The sequence below is a fragment of the Phocoena phocoena genome, chromosome X (genome assembly GCF_963924675.1).
Source record: "Phocoena phocoena chromosome X, mPhoPho1.1, whole genome shotgun sequence".
NCBI lineage: Eukaryota > Metazoa > Chordata > Mammalia > Artiodactyla > Phocoenidae > Phocoena > Phocoena phocoena.
Genome location: NC_089240.1, coordinates 38,176,455 through 38,202,439, shown reverse-complemented (window position 1 = coordinate 38,202,439; position 25,985 = coordinate 38,176,455).

The following is a 25,985-nucleotide window of genomic DNA, read 5'->3' as shown; positions in this document are numbered from 1 at the left end:
GATGGAATCATTAATCGCCTTTGAACTCATTAAGATTTTCAACAGTGCTAATAGCCATTGTTGGTAAGTGTATAGGAAAATGAATAGTCTCATACATTTTTTACAAGTTTATTGAGGCATTGTGTTGGGGGTCCACAAGACCACCAGGAGTTTTGATGCTTTGCTAGAAGGACTTACAGGACTCAGCATAGAGTCATACTCATGGCTATGATTTCTTATACACCAAAAGAATACACAATAAAATCACTAAAGAAAAAAAAATGCATGAGATGAAGTGCAGCGGAGACCAGAGACAAGTTACCAAGAGTCTTCTCCTGATGGAGCCACACAGGACACACTTAATTACTCCAGCAACAAATTGTGATAACACATATGAAATGTTGTCTGTCAGAGAGGAAATCAGAAAGTCAGTGGCAAAGGTTTTTATTGGGGACTGGTCATATAGGTACTCTTTGCCTGGCATGTACCCAAATTTCAGTGTCCCACAAAGAAAGCAGCTGTTTAGTGTGAACTACATTGTTTGCACATTTTAGGCACAGTGAATAGTCTTAATAGTTGGGAAATGATGGGGAGCCTCCCCAAATCCAAGCTTTGAGTTATGATACAGTTTGGTTTGTCACTTTTTTCATTTTCTGCCACGTTGTCTAAAAAAGTTTTATTGTTTAACTTCTTTTTTTTTTTTCTTTTTTGCGGTACGCGGGCCTCTCACTGTTGTGGCCTCTCCCGCTGCGGAGCACAGGCTCCGGACGCGCAGGCTCAGCGGCCATGGCTCACGGGCCCAGCCGCTCCGTGGCATGTGGGATCTTCCCGGACCAGGGCACGAACCCGCGTCCCCTGCATCGGCAGGCGGACTCTCAACCACTGCGCCACCAGGGAAGCCATACAGTTGTCTTTTAAATCAGTTAGGAGAGGGAAAGAGTGAAAAATATGTTTATACATTTAAAAAAATTATTCATTTAATTATCCTAGCAGTGTCTTTTCTTTGTGTGGATCCAAATTATTATGATTATTATGTATTGGTTTCTTTTCTCTTCAGCCTGAAGAACTCCCTTTTGTATTTCTAATAGGGCAGGTGAACTGGTGACACATTTTCTGTCTTTGCTTCTCTGGGGATGCTTTGATTTATCTTTCATTTTTGAAGGATAGTTTTGCTGGATATATTAAGTCTTGTTTGATAGTCTTTTATTTCAGCACTTTGAGTATTTTATCCCACAGTGTTTTGGCCTCCATGTTTTCTGACAAAAAATCAACTGTTAATCTCATGGAGGGTAACTTGTAATTGAAGAGTTTTTCTCTTGCTATTTTAAAATTTTTTCTCATTTTCTTTGACTTTTGACAGTTTTACTATAATGTTATCATTATAAAATTTTTTTTTAGTTTATCCTACATGGAGTTTGTTGAGCTTATTAGATATATAGATTAATGTTTTTCATCAAATTTGAGAAGTTTTCAGCCATTAATTCTTTAAATAATTTTTTCTGCTTTCTCTCTTTTTTTCTTACTTTAGAGCCCCCATTATGTGTATATCAGTAAGCTTAGTAATGTCATACAGGTTTCTAAGACTCTGTTCATTTTTCTTAATTCTGTTTTTCTGTTCTTCAAACTGAATAATCTTAATTGACCTGTTTTCAAGTCTGTTTGTCTATTGCCAGCTCAAATCTGTTGTTAAGCCCCTCTAGTGATTTTTATACTTTAAATCTCCAGAATTTTTATTTGTTTCTTTTTTCTCTTACTTTACTGATATTCTCTATTTGGTGAGACATAGTTGCCATATTTTCATTCTTGAAACCTAGTTTCTTTTAGTTCTTTTAATATTTTTAAAGTAGCTTATTTAAAGTCTTTGTCTAAGTCAAAATCTGCTCCCCTACCCCATAGACATTTTCTAGTGTTTGCTATTTTCCTGTGCGTGTGTCATAATTTCCTGGTATTTTGCACATCTCATAATTTTTCTTTAAACTGGGCATTTTAGACAATTTATTGTGCTGACTTTGGAATTAGAACCTTCCATCCCCCTTTGGGTCTGTTGTTTCTGTGATTACTTTTTCTGGTTTCTGCTTGTTTACTTAGTGACTTTCCTGGGCTAATTCTATGGATTTCATATTTCCTGCTATAACTGAGTTCTCTTCCCTCTTAAAATTAAAAAAAAAGGCAAATATTAAGCCTAGCTTTTTATGGGTCACCTCTGGATCAGTATATTTTAGTGGTCAGTCAAGGATCAGTCATAAGACTTCCTTAAATATCCTGAGACAATAAGTCTTCCACCCTCTGCCAGGTGGATCTCTGTGTGAAGGCATGCCTTCAAACCTCAGGAAGTTTAAAAGTCAGCCTTAGCTTTCACTTTCTGATTGTATAGGGCCTCAAGTTCCACCAGAAGTGAGCGACTTGGGCACTGTCCTTTCTCAGTTATCTCCTGGGCATAAGCACAGCCCTGAACAGGCACACAGCCTTCTAGGCTCCCAGAAATATCTTAAAGCCTTTCAAAGTCTCTTATGGTTGTCTACTTCCCCAGGTCTACCTTTGACATTTTTGGCCAGATTGTTGTTTTCCCTAACTGAAATCACAGTGTTAGACAGCTGTCATGTTAATAGTTCCAGCTGATTGCTATTGTTTTTAGTTACATAGGGATAGGGCTTGTTTCACATAGCTGAGTTTTGAGTCAGATCAGGTAGTAACAATACCCTTAAATTGGAGCTTTTATAGAGAGCTGTGAATATGGTCAAATATAGAATGTGCTCTGGGGATGGGCTTTTAACAGTGCTCCAAAAGAGGTCACTTTCTTCCATTGGCTCTAAGACTGTCAGCTTTTCATGGCTACCATGCTAATGCCCTGGGGAGGGAGCATGGGAGAAGACTCAAGTTAACATGCCATAGACCCCACTGTTCTTACCAAGATTCAGTACTTATTGAATAAACTCTTTTCAGTTTGTCCTCTGCCTTTGGTTATTTTTCAGAGTTCATAAACTGTTGCTTTGGATCCCTTTGTCAATATTTTCTTTGCTTTTATTGGGGAGCAGATTCACTAAGGTCCCCCCTCTGTCACTTTGGAAGTTGGCTCAATTTCTCACACATTTTTAAATAAGTGGAGATTTGTATTACTTTCCCACAGGGAAGATTATGAATGTGAATATAAAAAACGTTTATGCCTTTTTTCCTAGTTTTTTAATTTTATTTTTCAATAGATCTTTATTGTAGTATAATTGCTTCATGATACTGTGTTAGTTTCTGTCGCACAATAAAGCAGATCAGCCATTATGCATACACACGTCCCCATATCCCCTTCCTCTTGAGCCTCCCTCCCATCCTCCCTATCCCACCCCTCTATGTCATCACAAAGCACCAAGCCGATCTCCCTGTGCTATGCTGCTGCTTCCCACCAGCCAACTATTTTACATTCAGTAGTGTATGTATGTCGATGCTGCTCTCATTTTGCCCCAGCTTCGCCCTCCCACCCCATGTCCTCAAGTCCATTTTCTGTGTCTGTTTCTTTATTACTGCCCTGCAACTAGGTTCATCAGTACCATTTTTCTTTTTTTTTTTAGATTCCATATATATGCATTAGCATACGCTATTTGTTTTTCTCCTTCTGACTGACTTCACTCTGTATGACAGACTCTAGGTCCATCCACCTGACTACAAATAACTCAGTTTCGTTTCTTTTTATGGCTGAGTAATATTCCATTGTATATATGTGCCACATCTTCTTTATCCATTCATCTGTCGATGGACATTTAGGTTGGTTCCATGTCCTGGCTATTATAAATAGTGCTGCAATGAACATTGGGGTACATGTCTCTTTTTGAATTATGGTTTGTTTTCTCAGGGTATATGCCCAGTAGTGGGATTTCTGGGTCATATGGTAATTCTATTTTTAGTCTTTTAAGGAACCTCCATACTGTTTTCCATAGTGGTTGTATCAATTTACATTCCCACCAGCAGTGCAAAAGGGTTCCCTTCTCACCACACCCTTTCCAGCATTTATTGTTTTTAGATTTTTTGATAATGGCCATTCTGACCGGCGTGAGGTGATACCTCATTGTAGTTTTGATTTGTATTTCTCTAATAATTAGTGATGTTGAGCATCTTTTCATTTGCCTCTTATCCATCTGTATGTCTTCCTTGGTAAAATGTCTATTTAGGTCTTCCACCCATTTTTTAACTGGATTGTTTGTTTTTTTGATATTGAGCTCCATGAGCTGTTTTTATATTTTGGAGATTAATCCTTTGTTATTTCATTTGCAAATATTTTCTCCCATTCTGAGTGTTGTATTTTTGTCTTGTTTATGGTTTCCTTTGCTGTGCAAAAGATTTTAAGTTTAATTGAGTCCCATTTGTTTATTTTTGTTTTTCTTTCCGTTACTCTAGGAGGTGGGTCAAAAAAGATCTTGCTGTGGTTTTTGTCAAAGAGCGTTTTTCCTAAGTTTTCTTCAAGAGTTTTATAGTGCCTGGTCTTACATTTAAGTCTTTAATCCATTTGGAGTTTATTTTTGTGTATGGTGTTAGGTAGTGTTCTAATTTCATTCTTTTACATGTAGCTGTCCAGTTTTCCCAGCACCACTTATTTACGACAATGGAGGCAAGAACATACAATGGAGAAAAGACAGCCTAGTTTATTTTTTTTGAGCAGCTGATCATAAGGAAACAATGAATTTGAATATGTACAGTTTTATTCATAATAGAGAAAAATATATACATATATATCCAGCCATATATGTTTGGTTAAATAAATTTTAACATAATTTCAATTACTATATAGTATTGCATATATAAATGTGCCATAAAAGAATATACAACATGGGGAAATATTCAAAGCCTACTAATAAATGACCAATGTATGAGCCCAATTTTATAATATCATGTATTGGAAGTTATAAATTATATATGATTTATAAATATATATTTTGTAACATATTTTTTCACTTTCATCTTCAACTTACTGTATTTTTTAATAGTTTTTATATCCTAAAGCATCTTCAACCCCTCTTAGAGCAACAGAACAACGGGGACATGAATATATCTGTATACATACACAGATACACATACATATACTTTAAAGGTAAGCACAGCGTAATTCAGAAGTTTTGAGATTTTAAAATATTTATCTATAAGTCCATCTATTCTTTATGCATTGCATCCATTCTTTATACAGTCCATTATTTCTACAATTGGTTGGCAGTTTTAGAACACAAAGCTATTTATCCTATCCTGTTTCTCTGTAGGTGCATTTTTTTCCTTTAGTCCTGTCACAGCCATTATTCTAACCACTGTTTCATGCAATCCTGTTGTGGTTCGTATCTGGTCCACAAAGGCAACCTAGTCTCCTGGAAAATGCACTAGAATTGATATCGGAATTTTAGGGTTTGTGTCCAGGCTATGACAGTTACTGGCCATGTAGCCTCAGGTAAGTCACTTAAACAATCTGAACCACCTCATCTGTGAAGCAGAACGATAATACCTTCCATCTTAACTAGCTAACACAGTTTTTAGAATCAGTTGAAATCAGGAGTTTGGAAAGTTTGTGTCAGATCCACATATGGTTGTAAATGGTGGCCAAAGATGTCTAGGCTAACAAAGTCTGAATTTGCCAAGCTGATCACCTTAATTCAGGGCTGCATCTGCCCAAAGAGAGTGACATTTTCTGATCTTTACAAGTTCTCCATAGGGACTAGTTGCATTTCCAGAAGATTATCTTCATAAATTGTAAAGATATTACACAGATGCATTTCTCTATATCAACAATTTTGTAGGCTAAGATCCTGAAAATGCTGATGGGTTTAACCACTTGTTTTCTTTCCTAGGAAGTCACCAGTTGATTAACAGATAGCATACGTTTATAAGAACTCAGTTTTTACTGGAACTACACGATTATTCAGAGTAACAGTAATCATTAGCATTGAGAGTTTTGCAAAAAGCTATGCTATAGCGTTTGCATCAAAACTAATCTATCTGGGAATGGTTTGCCCTCATTTTCTTCCTCCCTTTCCACTGTGTCTAACACATTCTGTGAGATCGGCATGGAGAGTCTGTACTTCAGCATATGCAGCTCAACTTATTATTAGCTTGGTGTTGTGGATGCTGAGATGCATTTCCTCTTCAGGTATTTCCTGGGAGTGTTGGTTGCTGGCAGTTCAGAGCTGAGTCTGCCTCCAGGAATTTGGTTGAAATGGCTGCCGCTTTCAAGGTTACATCCCCCTTCTCAGGGGCAGCCAGCATTCAATAACTAGGTGCTGCAGAGTACAAGGCCAATCGCTTTGCCTCAATTTGGAACATTTCTGGGGACCCATCTTTAAAGCTTTCTATGAAGCCAACTGGTCTCTGTTGCAACTACATTATAGTTCAGTTTTCCCAATACTCCCTCACACGTGTTGTTCACAAGAGCACTCCCCTACAAACCTCCTGCACACAAATCTTTATCTCTCAGTCAGTTTCCCAGGCAACGCAGCCTCAATACCTAACAAAACTTTTGGAAATCCCCGAGATGAATCTTCAGGTATGGGAGCTAGTTGCCTGCTCAATAGCCATTCTTTCTTTCTTTCTTACAAACTGAACTCCAATTTTATTTAGGCTGCCTAATGGGCCCAGCTTATATTACAAAATATATTTGCCAGACTTCATTGCAGTCAGGGGTGCCATGTGACACAACTCCGACCAATGAGATGTAAGCAGAAGTCACTGCATTTTTAAGGGGCTAAGTGAGCTGATACATGTATCTCTGCCCTTCAGCCTCTCTCTTCTTCTTTCCTCAAGTGTTTTCAATGCTGGAAGGGGACATGAGGGAAAAACAAACAGATTTGGAACCTCAGCTTTTATGTCCTTCAGCTCCTGAACCAATTTCAGACATCACTTAATTTAGGACTTTCATAAATAGAGAGAAATAAACCATATCTTGTTTAATCATTGATATTTGGATTTCGTTATATTCAGCCAAACTCAATCCCTACCTAAAACAGGTGGGGAAAATACTTTTAGGCTCTGATAGGATTCTGATGAGTCCTGAGTTGAAGTTTATACCCTAAGTTGGAGTTATAAGATGGGGTCTTCTATCTTGGGTTCACTCATGCATTCACAGCCTCAGATCCCTTACTTGTAGTCTGGGGAGAACATTACCCTATGACACCTGATTCGTAATGCGGATTAAATGAGAGAATAGATGTAACAGTGTAAAAAAATCTAGCACAATGCCTGGCATAACATTAGTGCCCTGTTAATATTAGTTCACTTATTTTACACATATCCCCAGCCTCTTGCAGCTACCAAGTTTATTCTTATAGATTAGAGCATATCAGATGCCCTGTGGGTATCTGATAGGGTTTTCTTTCAGTCTATTTCCAACCACCTAGTATTGGGGTCAGTTCTTTGCTGATCTGTCATTTCGTGAAGCCATGCTACATAGTGTGATACAGCAAAGGAAAAAAGAAAAATGAGAAAGTGTTGCAGTTTGGTTCCCTGGGAAGGAGACCGTGAGACAGAATTTAGCATCCAGGATGTTTATTCAGAAGTGCCTTTAGATTCAACCCCCGTGGAATGGAGAGGAAGGAAGCAAGATTGGGCAGAGGGAGAAGTCCAGCTGTGATGTAGGCCCAGTGACAGCGTCTACTGGCCCTACAGAGAGTGCTGGAGCAAGCCCAAATTGGGCTGAGATGGCCAGCCATTTATACTATCACACGGATCAGACGTTGTGTGTAGACTACCCAGGGAAGGGGTGTGACCTTGGCAAGGCTGCTCTTTGCTGCTGAGGGAGACCCTGAGGAGGCTGATAGCTGGAGGCTGGCTATCCACAGCAGTCCCAACAGCTGGAGCAACATGTCCTTCATTGACGAGAGATCTGGTTACAGGCTCATCTCAGTGTCCACTATAGATGAGAAGAAGAAACACAGTTAACAGGAAATCACAGTGCTGAAACTTACGTATAAACTAGCAAAATATTTTCTGATGCATCACAGGCAATAGCAGTTTTAGTTCCAGGATACAGGAATTTTCAATACTGTTCTTTGAAAAGAAATGACTAGAAATTAAGCTTAATTTACACCACTCCTTTTCTCATCTTCAAAAACTTACTATCTTGGTCTTGCTTCCTTGAAACACAAGAACTGGGTTGTGCCCATGGCATTGGAGATAAAAGATCTGGGATACCATATGTGAACTTTTTCAGTGCTTTGAAATGAACTGTATTGTTATGAAGCCAAATTAATTATTGCTTTTATTGGTCTAAGATTAGTCCACACACAATTAATACTTATGGCACTTAATCACTGAAAAAGCAATTTACATACATTGCCTCACCTAATCCATACAGCTGTGTTAGAAGGTTGGAATTGTCACCCTCATTTTCTTTATTTCTTTTGGCTTTGTAGAGTTCTTTACCAAATTCCTCAGTTGCTTAGAGGAAAAATAAAAGTAAACAAGCAAACACAATAATAAAAAAAGGAGGGAGTTTATGTTTCACAATTTATGTAGATGATTTCACAAGTTTTAAAAAATGGTATTTCTAACATTTTCAATCTTCTCCTTCTCTGGGATATTGCTGAGAATGTAGAAGGAAGGTTAGGGAGAGATCACTATCCTTCCCTTCCCTTCTACATTATATCTATGTGTGTGTGTGTGTGTGTGTGTGTGTATCTATATCTATATATATCTATATATATAGTCTGAAAAGAAAGCAAGAGAGGAAATTTTCCAGATGAGAAAATTTAAATTCAGACACATTAAGTACCTTTACCAAGGTCATTATTAGGTGGAATATTGACTAGAACCTAAGTTTTCGGCCATGCCGTGTATCTTGCGGGATCTTAGGTCCCCGATCCGGGACCGAACCCAGGGCCCAGGCAGTGAGAGCACCGAATCCTAACCACTGGAGTGCCAGGGAATTCCCGAGAACCTAGGTGTTTTTGCTCTGAGGCTAGTAGTTTCTCTGTTGTGCTGCCTACCTCATGATTGCTCCTCCATATGTCCTTTACTACTTCTGTTTTTGAATTTTATTTTATTTCTTTTTATACAGCAGGTTCTTATTCATTATCTGTTTTATACATATTAGTGTATATATGTCAAGCCCAATCTCCCAATTCATCCCACCACCACTCCCCCCACCCCCGCCACTTTCCCCCCTTGGTGTCCATACATTTGTTCTCTACATCTGTGTCTCTAGATCTGCCTTGCAGACCGGTTCACGTGTATGATTTTTTTAGGTTCCACATATATGCGTTAATATACGATATTTGTCTTTCTCTTTCTGACTTACTTTACTCTGTATGACAGTCTCTAGATACGTCCACATCTCGGCAAATGACCCAATTTCGTTCCTTTTTATGGCTGAGTAATATTCCATTGTATATATGTACCACATCTTCTTTATCCATTTATCTGTCGATGGGCATTTAGATTGTGTCCATGACCTGGCTATTGTAAATAGTGCGGCAGTGAACATTGGGGTACATGTATCTTTTTGAATTATGGTTTTCTCCGGGTATATGCCCAGTAGTGGGATTGCTGGGTCATGTCGTAATTCTACTTTTAGTCTTTTAAGGAACCTCCATACTGTTCTCCATAGTGGCTGTATCCATTTACATTCCCAACAACAGTGCAAGAGGGTTCCCTTTTCTCCACACCCTCTCCTGCATTTGTCGTTTGTAGATTTTCTGATGATGCCCATTCTAGCTGGTGTGAGGTGATACCTCATTGTAGTTTTGATTTGCATTTCTCTAATAATTAGTGGTGTTCAGCATCTTTTCATGTGCTTCTTGGCCATCCGTGTGTCTTCTTTGGAGAAATGTCTGTTTAGGTCTTCTGCCCATTTTTGGATTGGGTTATTTGTTTTTTTAATATTGAGCTGCATGAGCTGTTCATATATTTTGGAGATTAATCCTTTGTCCATTGATTCATTTGCAAATATTTTCTCCCATTCTGAGGGTTGTCTTTTCGTCTTGTTTGTAGTATCCTTTGCTTTGCAAAAGCTCTTAAGTTTCACTAGGTCCCATTTGTTTATTTTTGTTTTTATTTCCATTACTCTAGGAGGTGGATCAAAAAAGATCTTGCTGTGATTTATGTCAAAGAGTGTTCTTCCTATGTTTTCCTCTAAGAGTTTTATAGTGTCCAGATATACATTTAGGTCTCTAATCCATTTTGAGTTTATTTTCGTGTATGGTGTTAGGGGGTGTTCTAATTTCATTCTTTTACATGTAGCTGTCCAGTTTTTCCAGCACCACTTATCAAAGAGACTGTCTTTTCTCCACTGTATATCCTTGCCTCCTTTGTCATAGATTAGTTGACCATAGGTGTGTGGGTTTATCTCTAGGCTTTCTATCCTGTTCCATTGATCTGTATTTCTTTTTTTGTGCCAGTACCATATTGTCTTGATTACTGTAGCTTTGTAGTATTGTCTGAAGTCAGGGGACCTGATTCCTCCAGCTCTGTTTTTTTCCCTCAAGACTGCTTTGTCTATTCAGGGTCTTTTGTTTCTCCATACAAATTTTAAGAATTTTTTGTTCTAGTTCTGTAAAAAATGCCATTGTTAATTTGATAGGGATTGCATTGAATCTGTGATTGCTTTGGGTAGTATAGTCATCTTCACAATATTGATTCTTCCAATCCAGGAATATGGTATATCTCTCCATCTGTTGGTATCATCTTTGATTTCTTTCATCAGTGGCTTATAGTTTTCTGAGTACAGGTAGGTTTATTCCTAGGTATTTTATTCTTTTCATTGAATGGGATTGTTTTCTTAATTTCTCTTTTTCATCTTTTGTTGTTAGTGTATAAGAATGCAGGAAAAACCTGCATTAATTGTGTATCCTGCAGTTAACCAAATTCACTGATTAGCTCTAGTGGTTTTCTGGTGGCATCTTTGGGATTCTCTATGTATAGTGTTATGTCATCTGCAAACAATGACAGTTTTACTTCTTCTTTTACAATTTGTATTCCTTTTATTTCTTTTTCTTCTCTGATTGCCGTGGCTAGGACTTCCCAAACTGTGTTGAATAATAGTGGTGAGAGTGGACATCCTTGTCTTGTTCCTGATCTTAGAGGAAATGCTTTCAGTTTTCACCATTGAGAATGATGTTTCCTGTGGGTTTGTCATATATGGCCTTTATTTTGTCAAGGTAGGTTCCCTCTATGCCCACTTTCTGGAGAGTTTTTATCATAAACGGTTTTGAATTTTGTCAAAAGCTTTTTATGCATCTATTGAGATGATCATATGGTTTTTCTTCTTCAATTTGTTAATATGGTGTATCACATTGATTAATTTGTATATATTGAAGAATCCTTGCATCCCTGGGATAAATCCCACTTAATCATGGTGTATGATCCTTTTAATGTGTTGTTGGATTCTGTTTGCTAGTATTTTGTTGAGGATTTTTGCATATATATTCCTCAGTGATATTGGTCTGTAATTTTCTCTTTTTGTAGTATCTTTGTCTGGTTTTGGTATCAGGGTGATGGTGGCCCTGTAAAATGAGTTTGGGAGTGTTCCTTACTCTGAAATATTTTTGACGAGTTTGAGAATGATGGGTGTTAGCTCTCCTCTAAATGTTTGATAGAATTCACCTGTGAAGCCATCTTGTCCTGGACTTTTGTTTGTTGGAAGATTTTCAATTACAGTTTCAATTTCATTACTTGTGATTGGTCTGTTCATATTTTCTATTTCTTCCTGGTTCAGTCTTGGAAGGTTATACCTTTCTAAGAATTTATCCATTTCTTCCAGCTTGTCCATTTTATTGGCATAGAGTTGCTTGTAGTAGTCTCTTATGATGCTTTGTATTATTGTGGTATCTGTTGTAACTTCTCCGTTTTCATTTCTAATTTTACTGATTTGAGCCCTCTCTGTCTTTTTCTAGATGAGTCTGGCTAAAGGTTTATCCATTTTGTTTATCTTCTCAAGGAACCAGCTTTTAGTTTTACTGATTTTTGCTGTTGTTTTCTTTGTTTCTATTTCATTTGTTTCTGCTCTGATCTTTATGATTTCTTTCCTTCTACTAACTTTGGGTTTTATTTGTTTTTCTTTTTCTAGTTCCTTTAGGTGTAAGGTTAGATTGTTTATTTGAGATTTTTCTTGTTTTCTGAGGTAGGCTTGTATTTCTGTAAACTTCCCTCTTAGAACTGCTTTTGCTGCATCCCATAGGTTTTGGATCATCATGTTTTCATTGTCATTTGTCTCTAGGTATTTTTTGATTTCTCTTTGTTTTCTTCAATGATCTCTTGGTTATTTAGTAACATATTGTTTAGCCTCCGTGTGTTTGTGTTTTTTACATTTTTTCCCTGTAATTGATTTCTAATCTCATAATGTTATGGTTGGAAAAGTTGCTTGATATGATTCCAATTTTCTTAAATTTTCTGAGGCTTGATTTGTGACCCAAGATGTGCTCTATCCTGGAGAATGTTCTGTGTGCACTTGAGAAGAAAGTGTGATCTGCTGTTTTTGGATGGATGTCCTTTAAATATCAATTAAATCAATCTGGTCTTTTGTGTCATTTAAAGCTTGTGTTTCCTTATTAATTTTCTGTCTGGATGATCTGTCCATTGGTGTAAGTGGGGTATTAAAATCCCCCACTATTATTGTGTTATTGTCGATTTCCTCTTTTATAGCTGTTAGCAGTTGCCTTATGTGTTGAGGTCCTCCTGTGTGGGATGCATATATATTTATAATTGTTATATCTTCTTCTTGAATTGATCCCTTGATCATTATGTAGTGTCCTTCCTTGTCTCTTTTAACAGTCTTTAGTTTAAAGTCTATTTTATCTGACACGAGTATTGCTACTCCAGCTTTCTTTTGATTTCCATTTGCATGGAATATCTTTTTCCATCCCCTCACGTTCAGTCTGTATGTGTCCCTAGGTCTGAAGTGGGTCTCTTGTAGATAGCATATATATGGGTCTTGTTTTTGTATCCATTCAGGGAGCCTGTGTCTTTTGTTTGGAGCATTTAATCCATTCACATTTAAGGTAATTATCAATATGCATGTTCCTGTTACCATTTTCTTAATTGTTATGGGTTTGTTTTTGTAGGTCCTTTTCTTCTCTTGTGTTTCCCACTTAGAGAAGTTCCTTTAGCATTTGTTGTAGAGCTGGTTTGGTGGTGCTGAATTCTCTTAGTTTTTGCTTGTCCGTAAAGGTTTTAATTTCTCCATGGAATATGAATGAGATCCTTGCTGGGTAGAGTAATCTTGGTTGTACATTCTTCCCTTTCATCACTTTAAATATGTCCTGCCACTCCCTCTGACTTGTAGAGTTTCTGCTGAGAAATCAGCTGTTAACCTTATGGGAGTTCCCTTTTATGTTATTTGTCATTTTTCCCTTGCTGCTTTCAGTAGTTTTTCTTTGTCTTTAATTTTTGTCAATTTGATTACTATGTATCTTGGTGTGTTTCTCTTCTGGTTTATCCTGCCTGGGACTCTCTGCGCTTCCTGGACTTGGGTGGCTATTTCCTTTCCCATGTTAGGGAAGTTTTCGACTATAATCTCTTCAGATATTTTCTCGGATCATTTCTCTCTCTCTTCTCATTCTGGGACCCCTCTAATGCGAATTTTGTTGCGTTTAATGTTGTCACAAAGGTCTCTTAAGCTGTCTTCATTTTTGTTCATCCTTTTTCCTTTATTCTGTTGCATGGCAGTGAATTCCACCATTCTGTCTTCCAGGTCACTTATCCATTCTTTTCCCTCAGTTATTCTGCTATTGATTCCTTCTAGTGTACTTTTCATTTCAGTTTTTGTATTGTTCATCTCTGTTCTTTAATTCTTTTAGTTGTTTGTTCTTTAATTCTTCTAGGTCTTTGTTAAACATTTCTTGCATCTTCTCGATCTTTGCCTCCATTCTTTTGCCAGTGTCCTGGATCATCTTCACTATTATTATTCTGAATTCTTTTTCTGGAAGATTGCCCATCTCCACTTCATTTCATTGTCTTTCTGGGGTTTTATCTTGTTCCTTCATCTGGTACAAAGTCTTCTGCCTTTTCATTTTGTCTGTCTTTCTGTGAATGTGTTTTCCCTTCCACAGGCTTCAGAATTGTAGTGTTTCTTGCTTCTCCTGTCTCTACTCCTTTGTATCTTATTCAGTGTCTGTTCTCAGACGTCATTGGGTACATCACACCATCATCAATGCCCTCTTCGGTAGATAATCCAGCAAATACATTCCAGAATCCTAAAATATAAAAGCAAATGGCACATATTTACCTACTTTGGACCATAGATGCTGGGTTGTGAATGTAGAGGTGAGAATGAGACACATATTCAACCATTAGTTAAGCTTCACTTGTTGAGATCAGGCTTTGGGTTGTTGCCAAACATCTTTCTTGTCAAGAGCACTTCTCTCTGATTCTCTATCACTCTCTCTCTGTTTCTTTATTTCTCTCTCTTTCTTTCTCACTGTTTTTGACTCTCCATTCCTGTCTCTTTCCCTGTCTCTCTCTCACTCAGTGTGTATCTGTTTTTCATTTTCCTCCCTTTGACTGTGTTTCTTTTCTCTCCTCTCCTTTCATCTCCTCCTCTCTTCCCCTCCCTGCCCCCCACCTCTCTTTCTCCTCCTCCGTCCTCCCTCTCCCCACCTCTCCCTCTTTCTCTTTTATCTCTATGTGTGGCCTCTTCCTCTCTGTCTCTGTTTCAGCTTCTTTCTGTGTGTGTCTGTGGGTGTTTCTTGTATGTCTGTCTCTTGCTCTTTTTTTCTCTGGAATACACAGAGGTTCACTAGGAACTATTTTGCTTCTTAAAGAGATCTTCAGGTCTTCTAAATAAAGCCATTTTGTTAAAAGATTTTCTCATAATAACCATAAGCAGAAGGCAACTGATTAAACAGTAGATGAACATTTAATGATAAATCCCTGAATACTTAGTTTTATGTAGCCCATTATGTTTTTGGAGCCTGTAAAACTCATTAGTTAATTCCTGCTGCATTTCTGTCAGATGATTCTGCTTTAGCCCTCCCCAGAGAAGACGGATGTATAACTGAGGCCTCTGAATCCTCCACTCTGCACTGGGTGGCCCTGCCAACTTTCTTCACCTCCAGGCTTTAGAGCAGAGGTCAGCAAACTGTAGCCCATGGGCCAAATCCTGCCTGCTGCTTGCTTCTGTATGAGTTAGGAGCTAAGAAAGCTGTTTACGGTTTTAAAGGGTTTTAAGGAAAGGAGAAATGTAATATGTGGCAGAGACCTGCAAAGCCTAAACAGCTGTTTACAGAATAAGCTTGCTGACTTCTTAGAGAATTTTGCATGGTAGTAGCCACACCAGTGATTTCTCCAGGACATTAGAAGCATCATAAACTGTTCCCACACTCCCTGCCCTCAGCTTCCCAAGAAACAGAGCCTGAGGCCGAGATGCTTGTGCAAATGTTTTAGTGAGGAAGTATTCCCCGATGAAACCTATAATGAAGTAAGGCAATCAAGACAGGGTGCAAGAGGCCGGGCAAAGACATGGGTTCAGTGGAAGTCTAGGCTTAGCCTGATTCACAAGGAAAGGAGCTCTGTAATGTGAAGAATACCACAAAATTGTCCCACCTTGAGTCAAGGGGGCTAAACTTTAATTCCCCAGTATTAGTAAGTCAGTAGTAATGACCCAACTCCCAGGAAAGGGGTCTGTGTAACCTTCTAGTCCTCTTTGTACAAAGCAGTCCCTGTTAACCTAGCACAGTTCTCTAGAGATGGGTAAGCCATGAGCTATTAGCAGGTAACACTCATAATAGCTGGAGAATGGACACAATGGCCCGATGAAGGGGCTCTGGGCAGGGCACCAACAGTAACTGCTACACAAATGACATTGGGGATGAGGAGGCTACTGTAACCTTATACTCCCTGTTGGCAGGTTAACACCTGTGTTGCACACCATAGTGGTCTTTGACTCTATGGGGCTGCCTGGGATGGGCTCCAACATCCTATTCACAAATATATAGTCATGCCCAAGAGGGGAGTATCAGCCTTATGAATGTGTGAGAAGCCTGATCTGCCTTCTAGATTAGGGGGTGAAGAGTGATGGAATGTCTGAGCTGGACAGGCTTCAAAGATCATCAGAACCCAAACCCTCATTTTAAAGAGGAAAGATTTCACAAGGTCCCACAACTGGCAAACAACTGAGTTAGCACTACATCCCTGTTTTCTACCTTATAGTACAGGGTGGTTTTCATCATTTTACAATGCATCTCTGGGCTGTATACTTAACACCATATCATGGTTAGTGCTTCTACCTTTAAGGAAAGGTGAGAAAAATTAGCAGTTAATTTTCTATGCCATTTAATCCATTAACCACTATTCCTATGACATGTAAAGTTATTCTCCAAATTGCTAACTAGTATGTTTTAAATAAACTTTAAAATTTTATTTTAGAGAGGTTTTAGACTTACAGAATTATTGTGAAGATAGTACAGAGAGTTCCTATATGCTCCACATTATTTCCCCTGTTACTAACATCTGGTATTAGTATAGTATTAATACACATATTTCTATATTTAAACATCTAAATCTTTATTAAGCTAAAATTGGTTCATACTGATGGCTCTAACGCTAATCCATTACCTCAGGGATCATTCAAGCTTCCTTTCCTGTAATCTTCCCCTCCAACAGTGAGATCTGGCTTCTACTATCTGCCATCCATTTAATTAATTGTTCAGTTCCAGCATGTATGGATATTGTTTTCAGAATTGGTAACTCATACGCTGATGGGAAACAATTTTATCAACTAGAGCACAGTAGTTAAATATAGGTCCTTTTGCTTTTAGTCTTATAAATTTCACTCATTTCCAAAGTAACTTAGGTAAGCACCTTTTCACCCACTACCTTCAGTGAGGCTATCTCAGACTTTTGTAATACATTTAGAGTCTTTGGTCACATTCTACACTCCATCCTGGGACCTCTCAACCTCCTAAATGATTTTTTAAATTTGCACATACTAAGGTTTACTCTTTGTTCTATAACATTCCATGGGTTTTGACAAATGCTTAATGTCTTATTTTCACCATCATGGTATCATATTCTGGAATAGGCAAAATTACGGAGACAGTAAAAACATCAAGGGTTTCCAGAGACTTGGGGCAAGGATATGAGGATTGAATAGGTGAAGCACAGTGTTTTTCTAGAATGAATGAGGAAGTGTCCTTTCTGTTTCTGTTTTCTGGAAGAGATTATGAAACATTGTTATCATTTCCTCTTTAAATATATGGTGCATTTCACCAGTGAAATAACCTGAGTCTGGTGCTTTTTGGGGAAATTTATTAATTCAGTTTCACTAATAAATATAGAACTATTTCTCCTTTTATAAGTTTTGGTCATTTATAAGGAATTGGTCCATTTCATCTAGTTATCAGACTTGTAGGCTTAGAAATGTTCTTAGTATTTCTTTATTATCCTTTTAATGTCCGTGTAATTAAATAGCAATGAACTCTTTCATTTCTGATATTGGTAATTTGGGTCTTCTCTCTTTTTTTCTTGGTTAACCTGTTTATGGGTTTATCAATTTTATTGATTTTTTGGTTTCACTAATTTTCTCTACTGTGTTCTTGTTTTCAATTTCACAGATTTCCACTCCTTTTTTTGTTGAAGTATAGTTGATTTACAATATTGTATTAGTTTCAGGTATACAGCAAAGTGATTCAGTTTTTTATATATATATATATATATATATATATATATATATATATACTTTTTTCAGATTATTTTCCATCATAGGTTATTATAAGATATTGAATATTGTTCCCTGTGTTTTACAGTAAATCCTTGTTGCTTATCTGTTTTATATATAGTAGTGTGTATCTGTTAATCCCATACTCCTAAATTATGCCCCCAACTCCCTTTCCCCTTTGGTAACCATAAGTTTGTTTTCTGTGTCTGTGAATCTGTTTCTGCTTTGTAAATAGATTCATTTGTATTATTTTTTAGATTCCACATATAAGTGATACCATCTAATATTTGTCTTTCTCTGTCTGACTTCACTTAGTATGATAATCTCTAGGTGCATCAATGTTGCTGCAAATGGCAATATTTCATTCTTTTTTATGGCTGATCTACTCTAATTTTTATTATTTTTTTCTACTACTTGCTTTAGGCTTAAATTGCTCTTCTTTCTCTTGTTTCCTAAAGGTTAAGCTTACCTTATTGATATTAGATTTTTCTTCTTTTCCTAATATATGTATTGAATGTTAAAATTTTCCCTCTGCTTTCACTGCATCTCACAAATTTTGATGTTATATTTTCATTTTTATTTAATTCAATATATTTTTACATTATGTTCTTGAGACTTCTTCTTTGACCCGTCTGTTATTGCAAATGTGTTGCTTAATCTCCAAATATTTGGGGATTTTTCAGGTGTCTTCTGTCGATTTCTCTTTTAAATTTCGTTGGCTTTGAGAACATACTTTGTAGGATTTGTACTCTTTTAAATTTGTTAAGGTGTATTTTATGGTCCAGAATGTGATCTATCTTGGGGAATATTCCATGCAAGCTTGAGAAGAATATATGAATATACTGATGTTGGAGTGTTCTGTTAATGTCAATTAGATCAAATTGATTGATATTGCTGTTCAGTTCAACTATATCCTAATTGATTTTCTTACTGCTTGACCTATCAGTTACTGACAGAGATATTGAAGTCTCCAACTATTATACTGAATTTGTCTATTTCTCCTTTCACTTTAATCAGTTTTGGCCTCATGTATTTTGGTGTTCTGTCATTAAGTTCATACATGTTTAGGATTGTTACGTCTTTTGGAGAATTGTCTCCTTTGTTATTGTGCAGTACCTCTCTTTATCCCTGATAAATTTCCTTGCTCTGAAGTCTATTTTGTCTCAAATTAATATAGCTATTCCAGCTTTCTTTGATTAGTGTTAGCATAGTGTATTTTCTTTGTTCACTTTTAAGCTATCAGAGTCTTAATATTTAAAGTAGATTTCTCGTACAGTTTTCACTTCCAAGAAAAGTCATTGATTTTCAGTGTGCCCAGTTTTTTTCTTGTTGTAAGGACTGGAGTGATGATTTCCAAGTTTTTTATATGTCAGAGATGAAACCACAAGTCCTGCTAATCTTTTAAAAATCAGCATCTTCTTGCTTTCTTCCTTCTCTCCAGCCAGTATGAAAATCCTTCCCTACTTTTCTTGCAACCTCTTTCAGAGGACTTCCTCAGCAGAGCTCTTTGACCTCTGAGAACATTGTTTCCTCCTGTATGTCACAGCCATCTGACGCTTAAAATTCACAAAGGGCTGTACAACCTCACTTTCTACCTAGAAATCCTGCTACTTCTCATACCTAGTCCCAACAATGAAGTCAGCTTTGTTCATGCCTTTGTGAAACATTCATATGTACTTACTTGTAGAGATTCCACTGTTTTCTTCCATTTTGGTTTCCTTTGGAAATCCTCCAGAATATGTCAAGTTGTACGAATCACAACAGAGAACCTAATTTAAATTCTTTCTCATGAGGTCCTGAAGTCCATGAAAAGTGAGGATTAAGGAATGTGGTAGCTGAGTATCTGATTTAAATGTTCCTAACAGTCAGGATATGATGGCTTGCACAGATCACAGTAGATAACAGCATAGATTTTCACATAACCAGAAGTATGGGCGGACCAGTCCGGAGTTGGGAAGGCCAGGGTTGGACAACATCTCACGAACACAGGTTTTAAAAAATTATCTTTCTACTCTGTCAAATCTAGTGTGTTAGATTTTTGCATCCTGATCTCAAGATGGCTTCCCCATCTGCATCTATCTCTTTTATCAGGAAAGAAAAAGAAATGTCTCTATAAGCTCTTTGTATCAGTTTACATCACATGGGTACCCCTAGTGGAAGAGAGACTGGGAAAGTGAGCGTTTCACTTTTGAAGCCTCTCTAGGAAATGTGCTAGAAAGGAGTGGAGAGTGAGTGTTAAGTCATGCATGGTGGCAGCTTCTGTTGACTGGTTCACCCAAGTTTCAGAAACAGTATGCTCTCTCATTATAGCCTTACTGCAACTCTATGACATAGAAAAGGTCGGTGGACAGTTTGATGTGGATTGAAGGGCAGGTGTTCTGACTGATACCATTATTTTTCTTCCTTTTCATCTTTTAAGACCTATTTCACGATTCTAATCCTCCATGAAACTGGGCCACTCTGGTATCTTTTCATAAAGGAACTGTTATTTTCTAGATCACTCATATGTGTGTCAATTTAGGTTTTCTGACAAGCAGATGGTTAGACAGAGTTAGAAGTGTAAGTGGTTTATTGGGGGATAATGCCAATGAGAGAGAAAAGGGCATGAAGCAGAATTGGACAGGAAGAGCCTCAAGACAGTGAAGCAGATCTGACAAAGTTTTGGCCAATCCAATAAGGAGCTCTTGAGAAAAGATTGCCCATTGGTGGAATCTTGTGTTAGGCAGAGATGGCCAGTTCCTACTATCCGCACCGTGATCATTTGTTGGCTGAGAGATGCCTGGGAAAACAGTGAATTTGATTCAAATGCTGCAGTGAATCCTGAAGGTCCTATAGATAGAGTCTGTCAGCTCACTGCTCCTTTCACAGCTAAAGGCAAGCTCTTTCTTGAAGGGAGAGCTAGAAGGTGCACACCCATGACTAACACTGAATGATTTTTCAGTCATGTTTGTTAATTATCAGACTGTCCACAAGCTCTTGTTGAGTCCATACTATGTAGAAACTGCTCTGCTAGGCTCTTTGATGATTCAAGGAAGTGTAAGGCACTTGCTGTGTTGGTTATCTTTTGTTTTCCCCTCTAGATTCATTCTCACCCTTCTCCACCTTGCTCTGTGCTCCTGGAGACTATATGGAATATACCACGGGGCTCCATTGCCCTCCGGTTTCCAATTGGATCTGACCAATGGAGAGACTCGGCAACAGATTAAAGGGAGGGAGAAGAATGAGGAGGAAACTTTCCCCGTAGACTCTCCTTTTTGAAGTCATCTTGGGTTGGCTGTGTCCCTTGGCCAAAAGTTACTGTTCTTAAGATTCTTCTGTGCAATTTTCTCTCCTTCCACGTTCCAATAATCTCTCTCGCTTTACCTCTTCATCCCTTCAGGCATAGGGGTAGAAATAGTAAAACTATCTGTAACAGTGCAAATAGGTTCCTGCACTATTCCTTGTGGTTTTCCTACATCCTGTCCAAACCTTTGTTATCTGACCCTTTGTAAATCACATCTCCTCAAATTATCTTAATTGGAGTGTGCCATCTGTTTTCAGTTGGGACCCTGACTCATGCACTTGCTTTTTCTTTTTATATGCATATGCCACTTCTAGCTCATTAGTTTGATATAAACAACTTGAGGCAGAAGCTTACACTGGATTCTTAATAAACATCTTTTAACCAACATAGTTCCTCTTCTGAATGCTTGTTTATTTCTCCACTTATCCATTCAGCTCAACAGAGATGTATCTAGTGCCTACTGTGTGCCATGTGCTATGTTAGATATTGTACACAGAGATTTGGTCCAGGTCTCAAAGAGCAGCCTTAGAACACAGGCGCAAACTACAAAGTATAGCCAAATGATGAGGGAGCTGAGATTAAATATACCCAGTTAACTATGAATGCCTGGAGGAGAGTGATCATTTTTAACACGGGAAGTCAGGAGAGGATGTGCTGAAAAAGTGACAGCTGAAATGAGTTTTGAGAGAGGTATCACCAGGTAGACAAATGAGACTCACGGTGAGGTCAGTTTAACTGCTATTACCATAGCTCAGGTGAGAAGGGAATAGTAATAATAATAATAATAATAATATTGAGAGAGATGAAGACTGATTTGGCAATGTCACTTGAGTCATCAGGGAAACAGGAAAGTGCTACTTTAGGAAGGAACTGTAATTCCTTAATGGCATTTGAATACCAGGAGCAGTATAAGCTGATTTTCAATTGTCTATAATAGTATGGAAGTAAATACTCTGCCCTAATGGAGACTGAACAACGATGTGTTAGTGTTTATTATTGCTTTAAAATGGGAAGAATGAGTTACCTCTGCTTCAAGACTCCTGTGTAGTTGCCTAGTGAAACCATCTTTTTATTTATTTATTTATTTTAAGAATATCCTACGGGGGAAGAAACTTCATGGAAATGATATGTAAATAGGCTATTACTTTGTGACTTTGCCTATTTCCACTTTCCATCACATGTGGTTGCAAATTTGTCTCTACCAAGGAATAGCCTTTTCTTTTTTATTACTGGTAACTTAGAGTTTTTTTTTCTCTTAATAAAAACAAAGAGTTAATGTAGCCTGGGGAAAAGAAATTTAAAGCAATGGTACTTCCTGTGGAAAACGTACTGCATTTAAAAGCCTAGAATTTTAAACAACACTAAAACTTATGTTGTAAGTTTTGATATCCACTTGAACAGATTTTTTTTTCTGTTGATAACTTACTCATGCAGTTCCTGATGATGTTAATGATAATCATTGTGTACTCTTCAAGAAGAGAATACAATTTGCCCCAAAAATAACTCTGGAAAATATCTCTGATCAGTCCTTCAGAAATCCTACACTGAAAAAAAATTCATTGTGCCCCATATTTGATCTTTTTGTCATCAAAAATAAATATTGACAAGGGATAAGTATTTTAACGTAAGAAAAAAGGTGAAACCTCAAATACACAAAAGGGCAAAGGATAGAACATTCAATTTACAATAAAGGTATATATATAAATGGAAAATGAGCAAATGAAAATGTTCAACTTGAGGAATAATAAAAGAAATGCAAATTAGACCAACAATGAAATTATGTTTTATCCATAAATTTGCAAATTATAAAATATAAATACCCAGCTTTAACTAAAGTCGAACGAATCAAGTTGCCTCATATATGGCTGATATAAATCAGCATAAGTTGTCACAAGTTTACTGGAGGGCAATATGGAAATCTGTAATAAGGTACTTAAAATTATCTTTGAACCATCAATTTCACTTCAAAAAATGAATCCTAGGGAAATTAAGACAAATGTCCACTAGGATTTAGCCAAACTGTAATATTTGCAGTGTTATTGAGAGCAAAAATTTAAGCTATGTATGTGTGTGGTCCGGGGGTGGGGGGAACTAAATAACCCACAACAGGAATTTTTAAAAATCCGTTTATCTAAAATCTACTATGGTATATATATGGAACCAGACCTGGTCCCCATAGGAAATAGAGATGGTACATTTAAAATAGGAGAATTCAAGAAGGGTTTATTTCCATGTAGGAACATAGGGCTCCTTGTTATGATTCTAGGCTTGAAAGCATATGAGAAAGGGGAAAGAATGTTGTATAGAGTTGGTCACCTTAAGAGAAACAGTGAGTGACCTTTAGCTGAGGAAAATAGCCAGCCCAAGGCAGCCTTTCAAGGAGAGAACTAAAGGAGTGAATACCCTGTATCACACTCCTCAGGTCCCTGTAGACTGTTTGCCGGGGTTCCCCACTGACCAAACCCAGCAGGAACCTATTGGTGTGATCCACATAGGTCAGCTTCTGGGGGAGAAGAGAGTCTTCTGGTGGTGGTGGTGGGGGTTGAGAATGACTGAGAAAAGGTTAAAGGCTAGTAGAAGATGGATGAGAAGGCGGGGCATCAAACAGAACTCATTTCATACAGCCTGCTCCTTTTGTTTTGAATTATCCACTCTTGTGTTTCATTAGGATTAGGATGAAGCCTTCATTTTCCCAGCAGAGGAGTACATGAAGTCTCATTAACTGCTGTATCATGGCAGGATGATAAAAGTCCCATCATATTCTTACCTAAAATATAAAACATTAGCTAACACCAGAGTTCATATAATACAGTGTGGTAAAGGGATTAGTTACATAGTTGTAGCTGTGTTAGACCCTTCTTCTGTAGCTGGTTATGAGGGTTACGTTAATTATCATAACTACCTTCTTCTACCTCACATTACATGTGCCCTTATCCTTTGCCGGCGTGTAAGCTGGATGATAATCTTTATTGGGGAGTAGTCCAAACTTTAATCTCTAAAGGATTCGAGTCTTTGCTGTCTGTTTTTTTTCTTTTCCATTATGATTTTTTTATAAGACATTGAATATAGTTCCCTGTGCTATACTGTAGGACCTTGCTGTTTATTTTATATATAGTAGTATGTATCTGCTAATCTCAAACTCCTAATTTATCTCCACCCCTTTCCCCTTTGGTAACCATAAGTTTGTTTTCTATGTCTGTGAGTCTGTTTCTGTTTTGTAAATAAGTTCATCTGTATCATTTTTTAGATTCCACATATAAGGGATATCATATTATTTTTGACTTTCTCTGTCTGACTTAATTCACTTAGTATGATAATCTCTAGGTCCATTCACCTTGCTGCAAATGGCATTATTTCATTCTTTTTTATGGTTGAGTAGTATTCCACCATACATGTATATTTATATATACCACATCTTCTTTATTTATTCATCTGTTGATGGGCATTTAGGTTGGTTCCATGTCTTGGCTATTGTAGATAGTCCTGCTATGAACATAGGGGTGCATGTATCTTTTTTTCTTAATTAATTTTTATTGGAGTGTAATTGCTTTACAATGTTGTGTTAGTTTCTACTGTACAGCAAAGTGAATTAGCTATGTGTATACATATGTCCCCCCCCTTTTCAGATTTCCTTACCATTTAGGTTACCACTGAGCACTGGGTAGAGTTCCCTGTGCTATACAATAGGTTCTCATTAGTTATCTATTTTATACATAGTATCAATAGTGTATATATGTCAATCCCAATTCATCCCACCCTCCCCTTTCCCCCTTGGTATCCATAGGTTTGATCTCTATGTCTGTTTCTCTATTTCTGCTTTGCAAATAAGAACATCTGTACCATTTTTCGAGATTCCACATATATGTGTTAATATACGATATTTGTTTCTTTCTGACTTACTTTACTCTGTATGATAGTCTCTAGGTCCATCCACATCTCTACAAATAACCCAGTTTCGTTCCTTTTTATGGCTGAGTAACATTCCATTGTATATATGTACCATATCTTCTTTGTCCATTCACCTGTCAGTGGACGTTTAAGTTCCTTCCATGTCCTGGCTATTGTAAATAGTGCTGCAGTGAGCAAGTGTCTTTTTGAATTTTGTTTTTCTCAGGGTATATGCCCAGTAGTGAGATTGCTTGGTCATATGGTAGCTCTATTTTTAGATTTCTAAGGAACCTCCATACTGTTCTCCATAGTGGCTGTATTAATTAACATTCCCACCAACAGTGCACGAGGGTTCCCTTTTCGCCACACCCTCTCCAGCATTTATTGTTTGTAGATAACTTGATGATGGCTATTCTGACCAGTGTGAGGTGACACCTCATTGTAGTTTTTATTTTATTTTTTTTTCCCCCGGTACGCGGGCCTCTCACTGCTGTGGCCTCTCCCGTTGCGGAGCACAGGCTCTGGACGCGCAGGCTCAACGGCCATGGCTCACGGGCCCAGCCGCTCCGTGGCATGTGGAATCTTCCCAGACCGGGGCACGAACCCGTGTCCCCTGCATCGGCAGACGGACTTCCAACCACTGCGCCACCAGGGAAGCCCCTCATTGTAGTTTTGATTTGCATTTCTCTAATAATTAGTGATGTTGAGCATCTTTTCATGTGTTTGTTGGCCATCTGTATGTCTTCTTTGGAGAATTAGGTCTTGTGCCCATTTTTGGATTGGGTTGTTTGTTTGTTTGATATTGAGCTGCATGAGCTGCTTGTATGTTTTGGAGATTAATCCTTTGTTAGTTGCTTCGTTTGCAAATATATTCTCCCATTCTGAGGGTTGTCTTTTCATCCTGTTTATGGTTTCCTTTGCTGTGCAAAAGCTTTTAAGTTTCATTAGGTCCCATTTATTTATTTTTGTTTTTATTTTCATTATTCTAGGAGGTGGGTCAAAAAAGAACTTGCTGTGGTTTATGTCAAAGGGTGTTCTGTCTATGTTTTCCTCTAAGAGTTTGATAGTGTCTGGTCTTACATTTAGGTCTTTAATCCATTTTGAGTTTATTTTTGTGTATGGTGTTAGGGAGTGTTCTAAGTTCATTCTTTTACAAAACTAGAGAAAAGTAAAGTAAAAATAGAAAAATATATATTAAAAAATTTAAAATTAAAAAAACAATAAAAC